Here is a 17,951-nt window from a genome sequence, read left to right on the forward strand (position 1 = left end):
ACAAGTAAAAATCTCAGTTCTGCTAAATTGTACATGAAGTGCGCATAAACCGATGGCTGGCTTGGAAGGGATATTTATTTAATTCATGTGGGAAACAATGATCCCATCGCATTGGGAGGTTCATATATTGTTAATTACTATAAATCAATCATATTATGCATGGGTTCAATGAGTTAATTCCTTAAATTTGTAAATATAGAACATTGGGCTAACTAGTTGGTAGTGTGATATATTGAACTGCATTGCTAGCGATACATATTATTAAACAATCCGTAATCGTTGATGCAAGACATTTTTTTTTTCATTCTGACAGTGCAGTGCTGAATTATTAAATTTTTACATAATTAGTAAAATGTTTACATTGTTGCAACCGATTAATTCTAGGCTACCAATCATTATTATTATTACCTTAGTACTTTGTTTTAGTAAAAAATGAATCATGTTAATGATATAGCATTTAATCAACAGTGATCATGGTCAACAGTGGTGTATTATGACCTTATTTTATATATTTTCCTTGAAATTTGACTCACTGATATCGAGCTATTACTACGAAATGAACAGACGAAAACAAACCACGAGTATTTTGGTCGCATTGTCTGAATTCGTAAGATACAACGATTTGTTCAACAGTTGCAGTTTTTTAACAAAAAACAAACCTAAAAAGACATTTTAAAAAGTCAATCAGTCAAACCGTGGTTAACAACGTCATAGATAGGTAGTTGTTAACAAATAAATTTTCATTCGTTCATTTTTCAAATTTTTATTTTGACCCACGTGTAGAACATGATGGAGTCATTGCCAGGAAATATTCAAAGCTTGTAACACAAAAAATGCAGTACAAATAAACGAACGTATTTTTTTACAAAGGATTTGTTATCAAATTATTATTAATACGTAAATAAATTACAATCTGTGGCACTTTATTTAGACACGAAAACACAAGACTTCGACCTAGGACTATATATTTAATGCTCAAATCTATGTTTGAACATCTATGAAAATTCAGATATTAGCATATGTATATCTCAAATTGACTGCAATTATAAAACAGAAGTATGTACGTTGGATACACACCCCCAAAATCGTCAGGGTTTCTCAGAACAAGAAATCGAGTTTCTTGTAAACGTACCAGATGCTTTTTATTGATGAAGGTACGATTTTTACTCGTTGTTTTACTTAATTGTTTTATGTTCTGTTGGTTGCTGTTGCTGGTGGATTCAAATGTGACGAACTAAATAGTGAAGATTTACATAGAGCATGTAGTAGAAGTCTGTCACGATTTTGAGTGGTAGTTTTGGCATTAGTCCAACCGAGCTGTATCGAAAATACCTAAGTTTGCGACCGCAGAAAAACAACCAGCCGACTGTTTCTCAATTACCGACAAAGGAAATATACTGTTCAAAATGTAGGCATTAACTATTTCGGAAAAATAACTGCAAATATAACCAGATTCCTGAAATAAAAAAATCCAAAAACATATAAGTACCAATCATTTATTTTTTAGATCAACAGTTACTTTCAGCAGTTTGTGATACAGACATCACCACTGGTAGTGGAATCCAGTTTCACACAGCAACTTTTCATTTTAATTTAAAATAAATAGTTACATGTTAATTGTATTACTTCACTAGGGACCAAAAAAACTTTAGTCTCTAATAATTGAAATTTGATTTTAGTCATTAAAAACAAACATTTAAATACCTACAAAACAGTTGTTTTCATCTGCATGACATTTCGTAGAAATCGTTGCGATTTCACATTCATCTCAACCGCTACCTAATTCTGTGATGTACCTATATGTTCCATGATATATAGTTCCATCCTCTCGCACAGTTGGTGGTCCTGTGTTCGAGTTGTCAATTGTCAGTTATATCTAGAACGTGTACGACACCGCCTAACCTTTTATGCATCGTGGACACCGTCCATACACCGTTTATATTTATACAGGGTGTCTCATAATTAGCTGCCAACCCTGAACAGGCCGATTCTATTATTAAAACTAAGTAAAAAAGTTCATATGAACATGGGTCCGGAAATGCTTCCTAAGGGCACAGGGACCCATTGAAGAGGGAGGAATTGAAATCATTTTTTTGCAATATCTCTCAATCGCGTTGTGATAAATGAATGAAATTTGGTATACACAGCTAAATTTTGATGAGCAATTTGATGGACTAATCCATTTATTTCCACAAGGTCCATTGGGGTGGGTACGGGGGGGCCCTTGGTACTTTGCGTGTGTAACTTTTTCATCTTTGACTTTTTAACAAATTGGACAGCAAATTCCGTTTTCCCGAACTGTTTTACGTTAAAAAGGTACTCTTGTTTCAAATCGTTATCTTTAACGGTTTCTGAGAAAATCGCTCTTGAATTAATCCCACTTTGGTCAATTTCATAGTAATTTAAACAAAAAATAATAATAATAATTTAATACGTAATCAGTAATACACATTATTGATGTAGAACAATTATGATATGATGATTTGTTTATGGCTTTTGCGATGGTAATGCTGCGCGGCAGAACGCGAGTACGGCAGAAGGTTTCCAAACAGAAGGCTGACATCAAGGAGGACATTCCTCACTGTATTCCGCAATTTAGCTGCAACCGTCACTTTTCGAAGGGATCATAAGATGGAAACTTAATTTTGATAACAGACAACAAGCTATTTTAAAAACTGTTCAAAAAACCCTCCACCTTCTCTGATACAAAGTCTTGCCCTACGTGTAACACTTCTCGAAGCTATTAAGATGCTAAAACGGTTTTGACGAATTTCATTGGCTGCATCATTGATACGCTGCAGCAATTCCTCACGGGTATCGACTTCGGTGGCGTAAACTTTTTGATTTAGATATCCCCAGAAAAAGAAGTCCAGCGGGGTTAGGTCGGGAGAACGCGGCGGCCAAGCTACCGGTCCGTGCCTCCCTATCCACCGTCCAGCGAAATTTTCGTTTAGGAAATTTAGAACATTGCGACCACTATGTGCCGGGGCTCCATCGTGTTGAAAAAACATGTTACGTCGTAAATTTAGAGGCAGATCATCGAGAATTTGGGGAAGATTTTCTTGAAGTAAGTTTAAATAAAGATTTGAATTGAGACGTTGTGGAATTTCAATAGGTCCAATCAGAGTGTCGTGAATTATTCCCGCCCATAAATTTATGGAAAACCGTTGCTGGAAGTTTGTTCTCCGAACAACATGTGGGTTCTCTTCTTCCCAATAATGAGAATTATGAAAATTTAATTTTCCATTTCGGGTAAAAGTAGCTTCGTCACACCACAAAATTTTGGAAGCTTGCTCGTTGTCCAGCGACAAAATCCAGCGACAAAATTGCATACGTGGCGCAAAATCTTCTGGTATCAAGCCATGTACACGTCGATAGTGATAGGCATGTAGACCTTGTCGCTTTAATATTCTTCCAACCTGAAATGTTAGTAGCACATCTAATCAATTCTGTTAAGGAAATCTTTAAGATATGTAGTACCGTTGGCCGAGGAACATTTATTTGCCTTGAAATGTTCCGTATGCTAGTCGTAGGATCTTGTTCAATAGCGTCAAGGACCTCCGCTTCCCTATTAATCCTGGGACGTCCTTGACCCGGTGCCTTTCGAAAAGTGGCGGTTGCAGCTAAGTTGCGGAATACCGTAGGGAATGTCCTCCTTGATGGCAGCCTTCGGTTTGGAAACCTTCTCCCGTACTCGCGTTCTGCCGCTGCAGCATTACCATCGCAAAAGCCATAAATAAATATCATATCAACTAACTCTTGTCCCGTAAACTCTTCCATTTTTTTCGCTTAGAACTATTAAATTGGCAATCGGGTTGACAATACTTTGACATAAGAATACCTTGATAATTTTGTTTAAATTACTATGAAATTGACCAAAGTGGGATTAATTCAAGAGCGATTTTCTCAGAAACCGTTAAAGATAACGATTTGAAACAAGAGTACCTTTTTAACGTAAAACAGTTCGGGAAAACGGAATTTGCTGTCCAATTTGTTAAAAAGTCAAAGATGAAAAAGTTACACACGCAAAGTACCAAGGGCCCCCCCGTACCCACCCCAATGGACCTTGTGGAAATAAATGGATTAGTCCATCAAATTGCTCATCAAAATTTAGCTGTGTATACCAAATTTCATTCATTTATCACAACGCGATTGAGAGATATTGCAAAAAAATGATTTCCATTCCTCCCTCTTCAATGGGTCCCTGTGCCCTTAGGAAGCATTTCCGGACCCATGTTCATATGAACTTTTTTACTTAGTTTTGATCATAGAATCGGCCTGTTCAGGGTTGGCAGCTAATTATGAGACACCCTGTATACATATTTATTTATACTATTCGAAATACAATAAAGTGCATGAACACATATGTTACAAATTCGTCTTATTGTTACTTTGTTACTGTAAAGTTTTTAATAAAGTTTATAAAGATTTGTACCTACCGAATACAATACCTTTGGCATCGTATTCAATTAAATCTGGAATTGCGTACCGCTCCAGTTGAATCTGTTTCAGATTTCAGTGTTTACGTGCGACATGCAGCATCGTTTTCATTAATTAATGTGCACTTCATCCTATCCTGATCCTCAAACCTCGGGCTTTGGATTGTTCAGCTGTAATGGATAAATGAGTCCTTGACGTCATTAAGATCATATTACGGCTTAGTTCGAGCTTGATCAGTTGCTTCACTCCGAAGGACGATTATAAATACATCCTAACGAGTCCTCTTTAGATTGCGAAACTATTTGACACATTTGAGCGATGACATTTCGTGGGAACAGAATTATACAGACCTAATTAAAAATAGGATGGAAGTTGTTTCTGTCACGACTTTATGAACAATTTCAGGGCAGCATTTTCTGATTTTGTAAAATTATTTTCATTTATTTTCAAATCTTCCCAATTTATTAAGAATTGAAACCATATTGTTGTAATTTTACTTAAAGTTATTAGTACAGTCATTGAAGCTTTTCACCTCCGAATTCTTTGAACGCTGTTTAATATTTCTACAACGTATGCAGGTAAGAATTGCTAATCTGATTTCAAATATATATTTTTTAAACACTTATGTCTAGTTTGTAAATCTCATTGTCGATGATCTCCAACATTGACCTTTAGGTGAACTATTTAATATCAATCCACCCGATGTGATATGACAAAGGGGCGCGAAGTGGGCAAAAAACAGACGGTCAACGTTAATTCGGAGTAATGGTAGCCGCTTTATTTTGTTACATTTTGTTCTGAACTATGAACCCGACGCTGTGTAATGGTGGAAGTGAAGCCAAGTATCAAGACTCGCAGACGTTTTAGATCTCAGTTGCCAGTCAAGTTATTATCGTCTCCGTAGTCAAGATACGGCGATTTGCCAATTTTTATTATTATAAGAACTGTCAATTTGTTTTTTTGGTATCCTTAAAGCATACATCCGTATCTGTATTTCATTACTTTTATTAAATAAACGTATAATAAAAAATACAGTCCACTCAACACGTGATACATTTATTTTAGTTTTCAGTTTACCAAAAGGGTGTTTTTTAATTCGGCAGGTACTTTCGCGGTTTTCTGCGTGAATTATTAGTAGGTATGGTGTGTTTGAGTGTCGTCATTGTTAAATTTTCCTTGTGACATTATAAAAATAATAGTCCACAGTACAGGCCCCCCCCCTGGAAAGTGGATTACCACATACTTTAACTTTATAACTCCTGAGGAGCTTCGTTTTGACGAGTCTACCACACTTTTCCTCTGCGACTTTTCTCGACTCCTCCGCTTTTCCACTCGGAAAAGTCCAAAACCATGGCAATTTCCTGGAGTCTTGAAAAGTCAAGACCACATTTTTTATTTTTAGCCTAAGTTACTGGAAATTTTGTTGCAAATGCCGATTTAAATTTGTCCGACAGAAATTCTTTCGACATTGACGTGTCTACCGGTCGAAACATGCCAAAATAACAGGGTATTGAAAATCAATTACCACATAGGTAATTTTTAGTAAAATTAATTGTAAATAATTAATTCAGTCAAAAAGTATTTTCAGTCCGACAGCTGGAAATCGGAATTTTCACGGGGTATGATAAATCGCCGATCACCACATGTCGGACAAATACAACACACGATAGAAAAGTGTTTTTTATAAGCAAAAATTGTAATGTCCGATAAAAATATATCCGCAAATCGTCTGTCCGACAAAAAATTTCGTAAAAATTGTGCACATGTATTTATAATTTCTAATAAGGTATTTTCATGTATTAAGCAAAATTCCATTTAAATATACAATACAGGGTGTTTCAGAAATACCTCCCGTAAATACAGGGGGTGATAGTACGACAAAAAATGAGAATTTCTTTTCTTATGTTCTATTGTACAATTTTATTTTCTAAAAACAATGTACTCTTGTTAGAACTTCCTAATGTGGACGGTTTTTGAGAAAAAAGGTTTTTAATTAATTCTTACAATATTACGGTGTATAAAATAAGTGACTTTTCTCAAAGCTCAAGTTTACTTTCAGAAAAGTCACTTATTTTATAGTGTAATATTGTGTCTTTTTTCTCGAAAATTGCCCACATTAGGAAGTTCTAACAAGAGTACATTATTTTTAGAAAATAAAATTTTGCATTATAACGAGTGTTCAAATAAAAACGTGGTCGAAGTTGCCTCTGACACATTGGACGTAGGGAGTAGCTTATAGCGACCAACTTAACCTCATTTCTCAACGAGCTGTATAGCAGCTGTCAGTTTCAATAACGTTAATGACTATATAACTTTATTTTAAAGAATAATCGTGATAACAATAACAAACAATTAAAGGAGCTGCGGAAAGTGTCCCCCTCCTTGTTATAACAATAAATTAAAGCAGCTGCTGAAAGTGTCCCCCTCCTTGTTCCAAGCACTTTTCACACCTGTTCCTCAAAGAATTAAAGACATTTTCTAAGATGCTCGGGGTATTGTTAATTTCACGAATCTTGTCTATAAGTCGAGCCTGCAGATGGTTTAAATCAGGAATAGGCAGTTCAAAAATAGTGTTTTTAAGGTAAGGCCACAAAAAGAAATCACACGGCGTAATATCACATGACCTCGGTGGAAATTCATGTTCAGCATTGAGACTTATTAGTCGATTTTGGAAAACTTCCCTCAACATATTCATCGTCTCGCCTGCCGTATGTGCCCTTGCGCCATCTTGTTGAAAGTAAAAGTTTGTAATTTCGTTTTCTTCCAGCTGGTTAACAAAAGGAGCGATAATTTCTTCTCTATACCTTTGCGCAGTAAGAGTACCATTAAAAAAAATAGGTCCATAAATCCTCCTTCGATTGAGAGCACACCAAACTCCAATTTTTTGAGCGTGTAGAGGGCCCTCGACAAAAAAGTTATCTGGTTTTTCAGAAGACCACATTCTCATATTCTGTGAGTTTACGTAACCACTTAAATGAAACCAGGCTTCATCAGAAAAAAAGGTGATATTATGAAGTTCACCGTAGTTGTTTAAAAACCATTCACAAAATACAGCCCGTCGCGGAAAATCAACTTCATGAAGTTCTTGCTGACAAGTTAAACGATAGGAGAACAAACGCAAATCTTTTTTTAACACTGTGTGGCAGGTACCGACTGATACTCCCACCATTTGTGATAAAACACGTACAGAAGTTCTTGGCGCATTTTCCATTATTTGTTGGACATTTTCTTTTAATTCTTCAGTCCGCTTTTTAGGTCGGCCGCTTCCTTCTTTTCTTGTTACACTGCCCGTTTCACGAAAAACATTAACACAACGCTGAACTGCACTTTGAAAAATTTTGTACTCAACAACGCCGGGAAATTGATTTTGAAATTCTATGAAACATTCCTCAATAGAATACTTCCATATTCCATCAATCTTGCGTCCATTTCTAAAGTAGGACTCTATGATAAACACTTTTTGTTCTTGAGAAAACACCATTTTAAACGCTTTTTAAAACGAAAATATTCAAATTGATAGCGGCGATATAGCGCTTTGACAGATGACGTTTAAGTTCATTTGCTATACGCTACGCCCTACGTCCAAATTTTCAGAACCAACTTGACCACGTTTTTATTTGAACGCTCGTTACTTAGGAGCCCGAATGGTAAAAAACCTAACCACAAAAAAAATAGAACTTAAAATGTAATAAGAATGTAGCATAACTAGCGCCCTCTATGAAATATACAAAAATTAATTTGATTAGCGTATTTGACACCCTTAAAAACCCCGGAATTCCAAATTTTATAAAAATATTTCGCACCGTTTGTAAATTTTCGTAAAAATTCTATTTAAAAAATTTTATTTTGTCTGTATCTCGAAAACAAGAGGAGATAGACATATAGTTCGTAAGAAAAAAAATTCTCATTTTTTGTCGTACTATCACCCCTGCTGTCTTTCTGAAACACCATGTATATATTTTTCGTTTTATTCTTGTAATTGTATAATAACTTCATTTGTTTATAACTTTTAAATTTTTAAGCATAAAATAAGGAATATTATAATTATTTATTTGTTTCAAATAATAATTATTTGAAACAAATATTAATTTACATAATAATTAATTAATAACCATTTATAAATATGAAATGTTTGGAGCGAAACAATTAAATTTCATCACGATTATTGATTTATTGATTTTTTAATAATTTGCGGACATTAAAGCGTCGGAAACTTATATCACTATTTTGTACAGTAAATTTAAAAGTGGAAATAATGAAAATTAGATATGTGGTGATCGATTTATCATACCCCGTGAAAATTCCTATTTCCAGCTGTCGGACTGAAAAAACGCGGCTTGAAATTTGTCGGACAACAATACTTTTTGACTGAATTAATTATTTACTATTATTTTTTCTAAAAATTACCTATGTGGTAATTGATTTTCAATACCCTGTCATTTAGGCATGTTTCGGCCGGTAGACACGTCTATGTCGGAAGAATTTCTGTCGGACAAATTTAAATCGGCATTTGCAACAAAATTTCCAGTTACTTAAGCTAAAAATAAAAGATGTGGTGTTGACTTTTCAAGACCCCGGGAAATTGCCATGTTTTTGGACTTTTCCGAGTGCAAAAGCAGAGGAATCGAGAAAAGTCGCAGAGGAAAAGTACCACACAGACTCGTCAAAACGAAGCGCCTCAGGAGTTATAAAGTATGTGGTAATCAACTTTCCAGAGGGGGCCTGTACTGTGGACTATATAACATGTGGGTATATGAATTTATAAAGATTAGATTGGACAATAATGAACACGCGAGGTTATAGTAACCTGCCCATCGGCGAGATAATAGAAAATTAAACAAAATTTCGTTTTCAGGATATTGTTTTTAAGGGTCACAAGTACCCTCCGTAATAATATGATTCCCATTCAGTGTTACACCCTGTATAACGGTATGAAGTTATCACACAAAAATTTTTGAATATAGTATGTAAAAAATATGTATAGTCTTTTCAGTGACTTAATATCTGACCTAGATTACAGTTTTACTTTGCAAGACGAATATTTCGAAGGATCGTATTACCGGTATTTTTAGTGAAATAATTTGTAACATTTCTAGAAACATTTATTTTTTTCCGAAACTTCAATTTATTATCGCAGTTCCAAGTCACGCAAAGTTGCCGTTTTGAATAGGGGGAGGCATATCTACGGGACGCCTTGACATTCACTTGATCGATTACTGTGAGTAAAAATAAACTGATTCCTTTCAGAGCTACAAGGTATGGGAAATACTAAATGTAACTTAATGAAAAACGAACAATATTCGTCACATCGTAACATATACCGGGATAGGTCAGACTACACAAAAAAGACCAAAAAAGATGGAATATTATTTTAAGTCCTGCTCAAATCTAATACACCTTCAAGATACAGAAATATAAGATATTCTCAAATTTTATGCTATGTTTTTGTAAAAGACGTTTAACATTTTGTTATATGACACGTGAAAGGATACAAGATGTCAAAGTTAAAATTTTGAATACAAAATTCTGAAAATTTTTAGAAAGTTGTCAGTGAATTGCTTTGAAAATTTCGATTTGGGGTTTTTCTGGGACGAGGAAGACGAATCCGTACCTAACTTTACTCTAGACGCCAGAGGGTGCTACAAATTGTAGGTACTCTTGAAGGATAAACATCAGAACTTTTTATTTTTAATTGTATAATATGAAAGTTTTGACAGAAAAATCTCTCGTAACTTTTTGACACAAATATATGCCAGTTTCAAGTCGCGAAATTTAACCGTTTTCAATTTATTTGCTGTTTTTCCATTCCATTTCATTAGTAAACAAGTTGGAACGAGGCATTTTTATTAAATGTGCTTTATTTACTTTAGAATTATTAAAAACGAGATTAAAAAAAGATAAATACTAGGAACAAGCGATACTTCAAGTTATTGAAAATAAAACTCGTGTCTAGACCAAAGGTAAATAACTTGATTTTTTTTTAATGGTTACTTGTTACTTGCAAACTTAAACTTCTTTTTCCTCCTGATGCTTTTAACGATGTCAACTAAGAATACCTATTATTCATAGAAAGATAATACCCAGAAACCAGAATGTACTTTCCTGAAAGATTTTGGTGCATTAAATTCGAATCCGAGGGCCAAATTTCTCAATTGGTTCTGGTTTTCTAGATATCCTAACCTAAAAGTGTCAAAATCACGATTTGTAGACATATTTGAGGTTATGTTACATGAATAGATACATTTTTTTCCTAAAACGATTAATGGAGTCTTGACCATAGACCACCTAGACTGGCTTATAGAGCGACTTTGGTGAAACACTTTGGAGCCTGATTTGGAGCCCAGCAGTCAGTCGTGTCCTAGCATTTGACGTGTACGCATCGCTGTGATTTCGATAATTAGACGTTTTATCATGGGCAAGTGTATTGTAAAACATTGTATAAATAGAAGTGATCGAGTTGGTGAAGAGAGGCGAAAAGTTTCCTTCTTTAGGTGAGTAATAAAAAGGAATATATAAAAGGTAAATATGTACGCCATTTTTCGGTTAACGTCACAAGTTTCCAGGGTTAGCTTTATAATTTTGTTCGCCCACATAGTGTAGTGATTAACGTGATATTGTTATTATAAAATAATGAATGAATTACTGTAAAATATTTTTAGTAATTATTTACTTTATGTGAGTCTTAAATTTTTATGAAATTTTACCAATTCCCGTCATTTCGAGATAGCTGAAAATTAATTAAATATTTTTTTCAATTAAAAAAATCGCAAACAAAACTAATTTCAGATTCAGTATTCGTACAGTCAATTAATTTTTATTAAAGATCGTGGTTGTTTGACGTATCCATCTCGAGATGTCGTAGTAATATGCTAAGAAACAGAAAAATTAATAAAATTTTTAAATAATGATGAAAGCAGAACACCTAGGCTACAGAAAAATAAAATTGTTTATCATGTATTAAAAAACTTTCTGAATGTGAACATATTTGAAAATTTGCATGAACATCAATTTGATAATTTGCCTAACAATTGTAATCATTTAATAGAACTTGTAAGGGCTGAATGTGAAAAGTATATCGATGTACGAATAAATCATGAAGTCAAATTATTTAATTCGGTAAAATCTACGAAAAGGCAAATATTAAATAAATTAATATTATTTAGAGGACAATAAATATATTTAAATTATTTTGTAGTTTTATTTAATATGACACTAAAATATACTATTTTCTGAATTACAAACTTAAAATTGAATATTTGTCATAAGATGCAATATATGTAATGTTTAATATGTAATAAAAATATTACTTAATCCGGATCTGCTTAAACATGCGCGCGATCAGATTGCCTTCCACACTCCACGTCCCCGGATTTTGCATTCACTGGTACCCGTGCATTGGAATTAGATACGGCCAGTCTAGGTGGTCTGTGGGTCTTAACTAATACTTTGATTTATTTCTCACACAGCATCACAAACCTAAATTCATCCGCACCCGGATGTAGGGATCTTACATGATTTTGGGGTCGCTGATTATGAATCTGATCTCCAAAATACTCTATCACGTCAAATTTTGCAATAAACTTTAAAAAAATGTCTAAAAATTCGACATATGTTCGATATTTTACGCATTATGTCAATTTGGAAATACATTTACATGCAAAGGAGGCTAATACGTTCAATCGTGAAGTCATAAACCCTAAGCCCATAAAGCCATAAGGTTTGTGGTGCTGTGTTTTGAATATACATATTCAAAAATCGAGAAATAAGTCAAACTACTAAATTTCAACATGCGATTTCTCAAAGACGAAAAATGATATCGAGATAAATCCAAGTGCGTTTTAAAGAGTAAGCATAGACCCCATTAATGATTTCAGCAAAAAAAATTACCTTTCCATGTAACATAACCTCAAATATGTTAAAAAATTACGATGTTGGCACTTTTAGGTTAGGATATCTGAAAACCAGCGCCAATTGAGAAATTTGGGCCTCGGATTTGAATTCGTATATAAGTATATTCGTATTGTTAAGTTAAAATTTTGCCGGTCTGTGTGATCATTTTATAATATCACATACTGTGAAGACCAAAAAAGTTAAACCATTTATTTATTTTGAAGAGAGGAGGATGAAAAGATGAATTAATTGTTTTTATTGGGAGCCCCTGGCCTAAATAAGGCCACTACAAATTTTTGTGTTTTAAATTTAAGACAATTGCAAATTTCAAGGCAATATGTTAATAAAAAGTTATAAATAAACCTGAAATCAGTAGGCACATAAATTTACACACTCATCGTATCAAATAAATTGTAAACCATATTTCTTATGCAGTCCAACGCATTCCTTGTGGGCATATTGTGAGCGTATTAAGGCGCGTTCCCACGACGCGCGGTTCGGCAACTGGACCGACCATAAATCAAGTTATCGTTCGGCTTTGACTTGATAACAACTAGCGTGGTGAAATTAATTTATCTGCGGTTTGCTCGCGGAACCACGCGTCGTGGGAAAGCGGCTTTACACAGGAGGATATATTTCAGGAACTGTATTTTCACAAACAAAACAATATCAAATTTCTTTAAGGTGCAATTTTTTTTTGTTAGACATCAAACGCCGTTTTGATATACTGGGCATATTATATTAAACAGAGCTTCACGTCGTCGATATAAATTGGCTTTATTAGAGAATACCTTAAAATATCTGTTGTTCATTAAAAGCAAAGTAAGGAAAATTTAAACAAAACTTTGTTAACATTAGTAGAAAAATAGTTGCTGTCTGATAACTTGCACTATTTTTTTCTTAATAAGACTGTTTTCTAGTTTACGCTTTTATCTGTTACGATATTGAAGTGTTTTTAATAACCTGTATCAAAATGATATACAGGGTGATTCAAATTCAGTTTGTCGTCAGCATCGACCATTTTCAAGAAAATACCCCTCAAATCCTCAAAAATGGGATATTTGCGAATATGCTTAAGGATTGTACTCTAGTAAGAAAACTTCCATATTTTCGGGCTCGCTGAACACTAATCTACAAACAAGAATGGATGAAAAGTAGGATACAGTGACAGTTAAATGGACAGTTGTAGCATTTAAAATTACTACCGCCAGAAAAGTACTTAAAATTTGTAAAATCATATTAATTACTTTATGAATAACTAATTTTACAATTACAATGTAATAAGGTAACAGAAAAATTAAAATACTTGATAAGTGATATTGTAAAATTTAATGGAAAATACTTATACAGGTAACGGTAATAACAATATAAAAATATATATATTATCTACATTAGAATACCACAACTTTAAATAAAAGATGACGTAGGTGCATTTGTTTAAAACTGGTTCACAATTTATATGAATCCATATATTTCTTCGGTTTACAGTAACTTACCAAGTTACCTACAAAAAGAAAAAAGGTTAATTACTAATTACTAACTACCAAATACTTACCATCAAATAAATCTTCTTATTTAACAGTCCCATTCATCAGGTATTGAGTGTCACATATGTCTACCATCTGTATTTGTATTTCTGGTTGCCGAGTTCATCAATCGTTTATTCCGGAAATGTTACCCCCACCAAATCAAAGTACTTCCGTGGTACTAGAACCTTCGAGTTCTCAGAGAATCGAGCAGGGAGTTGAATTTTAGTAGGCGATGGGATAAGGTGTGCGGGTTATAAACCACCAATCTTCCTACATTTGGGGATCTGAAAATTGCACACGAAAAATCCACGCCATTCACTCCTCGATGTCTACCGATAGTATCCCAAGAAATTGAACTCAGCCTCTTCAAGACATCCGATTGTGTAACTAACATCTGCAGCCAAGCTCCAGTTTTTTTTGTACATACTTTTTCTTCTTAGTCCTACAAATCTCTTTTAAAAAGGTGAGTTTAAGTTTTGTTTATTATCTTCCCAAAGAAAAAGAACGTTAGGGATGGGGTTTAATTATTTTTTTTTCCTCCATATTTTTAGAGATTAACGGACAGGCTAAATTTACGGACAGGCTAAATTTAAGGACAAACTAAAATTTAAGGATGGGCCAGAATTGAGGGCAATATGGTTTTTTTTAATTTAAATTCTAAGTGGAAAACGTCTTCCGTGCTGTTTCTCCAGTTCCCGAGTCCCAATCTAGGCGCAGATATACCGCTCCACCCAATTTAGGACCTGACGTCGCCATTTTCCTCCATCCACAGGACTCGACCATTTCATCGAGAAGCCGCCAGGACAGATAAGAACTTTTTTTATACTCTCTATCCTTTTATGAATCAGTCAAAGTAAGACAGAAATACATATTACCTACATAAATTTTTATATAAGCGTTATAATAATCTTTTGATGAAACATACTCAATGCACGCATTTATAAATATCTATATATAATATGTTTATTTAAAATATGAAATTGTTACGCTAAAGCATAGTACTATGAATAAGCGAGATTTGGAGTAACTCCAATAACATAAACGTGTTCTTTATCCTAATTACATATTGTTTCTCAAATTAATAATCGCTTGGAACATTAAATTAATCACTTTATAACCCTATCATTCTTTAGTAGGTATTATATATCTGATTTCACTAATACGAATTATTTCTTTATAAAATGTTCTTATATTTGTCTGAAGCGAATAACCATTGGTCTGAGATTTAGAATAAATATTTTTGTTTTTTTATTTTTCTCACTTATTTTCACTCACCCTGTATATGTGACTAATAAATATCAGAGTCTCAGTAAAACCCTAACTTTATGAAGTGTTCTGACTTTCGTAACTTTGCAGAATACAGCTAGATAACTTACACTCATAAGTTACGTGGCGCCCTAATTTAACACCATACTGTATATACAATTTTAGCTAGCTGCTTCCTAACCTACGACCCGCTCTCACGACGAAAAGCTGCCGTTATGTGTGATTTTCTTGTGATTAAAAATAAATGTAAAATAAATAAAGAATAAAACAACCCCAATACCTATTTTGATAATCAAAAGAAAAAATAACACGGCACAGTGAAGAAGAATATATACCGAGTGATGGAAACAAACATCCGCAAATTTTAGTCAGAGTGAGTTAGATTATTTTATTGTCAACCTAGGTTTACCAAAAGAATAAATATTTAGCTGGAGAACTGAAATTGAAAAATCCTTTATCTGAAGTAACCAAATCTTCAATGTATCGATGATTTGATTTTTTGTCATATAAAGAAGGAATATTAGCCTCAAAAACCCCGAGGTAACGAGTTTCGGCTAAGTTTATAACAAATTTCCACAAAACTCCAGGAAACGATGTGAAAACCGGCCACCCTGGGCACTAAGTACCTCGGAGACCGTTGCCGTCATGATATTCGTGTTCAGCGACCCCAAAAACCCCCGAGTAGCAAAATTGAACTCATTTCCGTCAATATTTTCCGAGTTATAAATTTTTCATATTTTAACTCTTCGAGATGCAACTTTAAAAATGCATTTTTCTTATGCACCGATGCAATTATCATTTCTCATTGATCACATAGAGTCACAAACTTTCTGGACGCTCTAACGAATCGAATGCAAAAAACCGCATCACGATCCATCTTACTGCACAGATTTCGGAAGTTCAGTGTTTCATTTCTTCGACTATTAGAGGTAAAAAAGAGAAGTAGAAACTACATAGAGCTTTTGAAGACAAAAGCATTTGCTAGAACCCAAAGCGTTAATTTAAAAAATAACTACATTTTTACACCTAATCACATACCTCACTGGTATATTCGTGAAATACCCTTATATGAATGGATTGGGCATTTTCTCGATAGTGATTATTGCTGGTGGTAAACTGATTTTAGGTTCATGTTCAGCGTGTGTCCGAAATTATGAGGGTAGATTTATGGAATCCATTATACGGACCAGCTAAAATTATAATTTTTATTAAAAGTGTTAGTTTCGCGTTAAATGAACTTTAAAAAGAACTACCACTTCAAAGCACTTATATTGACTTATGTTGACCACCATCACATTAGATAGTTGCTGCCGGGAATGCCGCGCGTTCAACATTCATTTCCTCGGCAAATTACTATAATATAAACATATTTCCTTGACCGCGCGTCAGTGCTGTGTCGTAAAGCGAGCGAAACTTCAAGTGCACGGACGCAATAAGTCACATGATATTCGCCTACGCCGTCTTATTAATCAGTCTTGACATTGAACTCATTACTCCCGCGGTGCATAAAATAGTAGGCAGTGAGTCAGACGGCTGCAGAATACGTAGGTGTAATTAAAATGCCTCCTTTGATGCCCATTGATATGTAATCGTATGTGGTGGGTTGCGGAAGGTCTTTTTGCCACAACCCCATTAAAATGGAAATTAATAGTTTTTTTTTTAGTACCTACGGTGTAAATCGTGTTACGGATCGCATACTTTTAAATAAACCGCTCCATTTTTATCAGAAATATTTTAGATATGAAAAAAATAATCATTTTGTATGGATAAAAAAGGATGAAATCCTGTAGGAATTCAGGGTATCGCAGAAAATACTAAAGGTATAAAGAATTAATGATACTTTGTGATATAGTTGTTACGATGTCAATTGGAATCTGTAAATCTTAAAGCACAGGACCGTATGCACTTCTCCTGAAATTTCTTCTTATGCTTTAACCATGATGTGTCTCGTAATTTATACTCGAATAGCAATTTGGCGAGTCCGGTATTGGTAAACTAGTCCACCTGATGTAGAATTGACGGCGGCGCGCTGGTCATCAAAGCAAAGCTGTATTGGTCCACTAGGTCGTACATTTTTTTGTATGGTACACGGGTTCACTTAGCTTTGCCGCTTTGCCAGTGCCGTGCAGAGCATTGCTTGGCGGGATATTTTGTTGGTATAGTACGTATTATTATTTATTAGTTGATATTATTATTTGTTCATATAGTAACCAGTAAAGGGTAAGTTATTAAAATAAATGTTATATGTAATTATCTAGTAATTTAGCGTTGGTTGGAGACTCTTTGAAGCGGAGGATAACGAAATAACTCGGGAAAATCCCCAAATAGCGCAACCGGTTTTTGTCGAAAATATCGAAACAAACTCAGAGTTTAAAAACAAATATTTACACGTAAAAAGTCAACGTATTATATTAAATATATATGAATGTTTGAAAATAGTGAATAATGTGATAAAAAAGTTAAGAAACGGATTAACGAATTTACTAAGATATACAAAAAAGGTCAATTTATCGCGTAATTAAAGAAAGATTGATCACGGTACAAAGAGAAAACGGAAAAATACAAAATGAAAGAAAATTTACTATTTTACCAGATGTAATGCGGCGCATAAGCACAATTTATAATATGTATAAAAGAGAATAAAGTTCCTACTGTAAACATGATTCGAAATAAATTAAGCGATTATCCTGATTATAATTATAAATCTTTAGATACTTTACGACATGTTTTATTACAATGCGGTTTTAAACATAAAAAACTTGACAATCGTATGGTAATTATGGAATCACGACGTATAGTTGCACTTCGGGAAGATTATTTACAAAA

At 34.0% G+C, this 17,951-nt stretch overlaps 1 protein-coding gene and 1 long non-coding RNA gene across 2 annotated transcripts in view; both read left to right on the plus strand.

Moving 5' to 3' along the window:
• LOC108909181 (DNA-directed RNA polymerases I, II, and III subunit RPABC3) overlaps window positions 1-17,951 on the plus strand; it is a 239,249-nt gene that overhangs the window by 68,442 nt on the left and 152,856 nt on the right. The gene's annotated exons all lie outside the window — the stretch shown is intronic.
• On the plus strand, window positions 14,229-15,110 carry LOC111691510. The gene is made up of 2 exons (XR_002762967.1): window positions 14,229-14,322; window positions 14,411-15,110. It is a non-coding gene; the product is annotated as an uncharacterized LOC111691510 (long non-coding RNA).

The sequence above is a fragment of the Anoplophora glabripennis genome, unplaced genomic scaffold (genome assembly GCF_000390285.2).
Source record: "Anoplophora glabripennis isolate ALB-LARVAE unplaced genomic scaffold, Agla_2.0 scaffold318, whole genome shotgun sequence".
NCBI lineage: Eukaryota > Metazoa > Arthropoda > Insecta > Coleoptera > Cerambycidae > Anoplophora > Anoplophora glabripennis.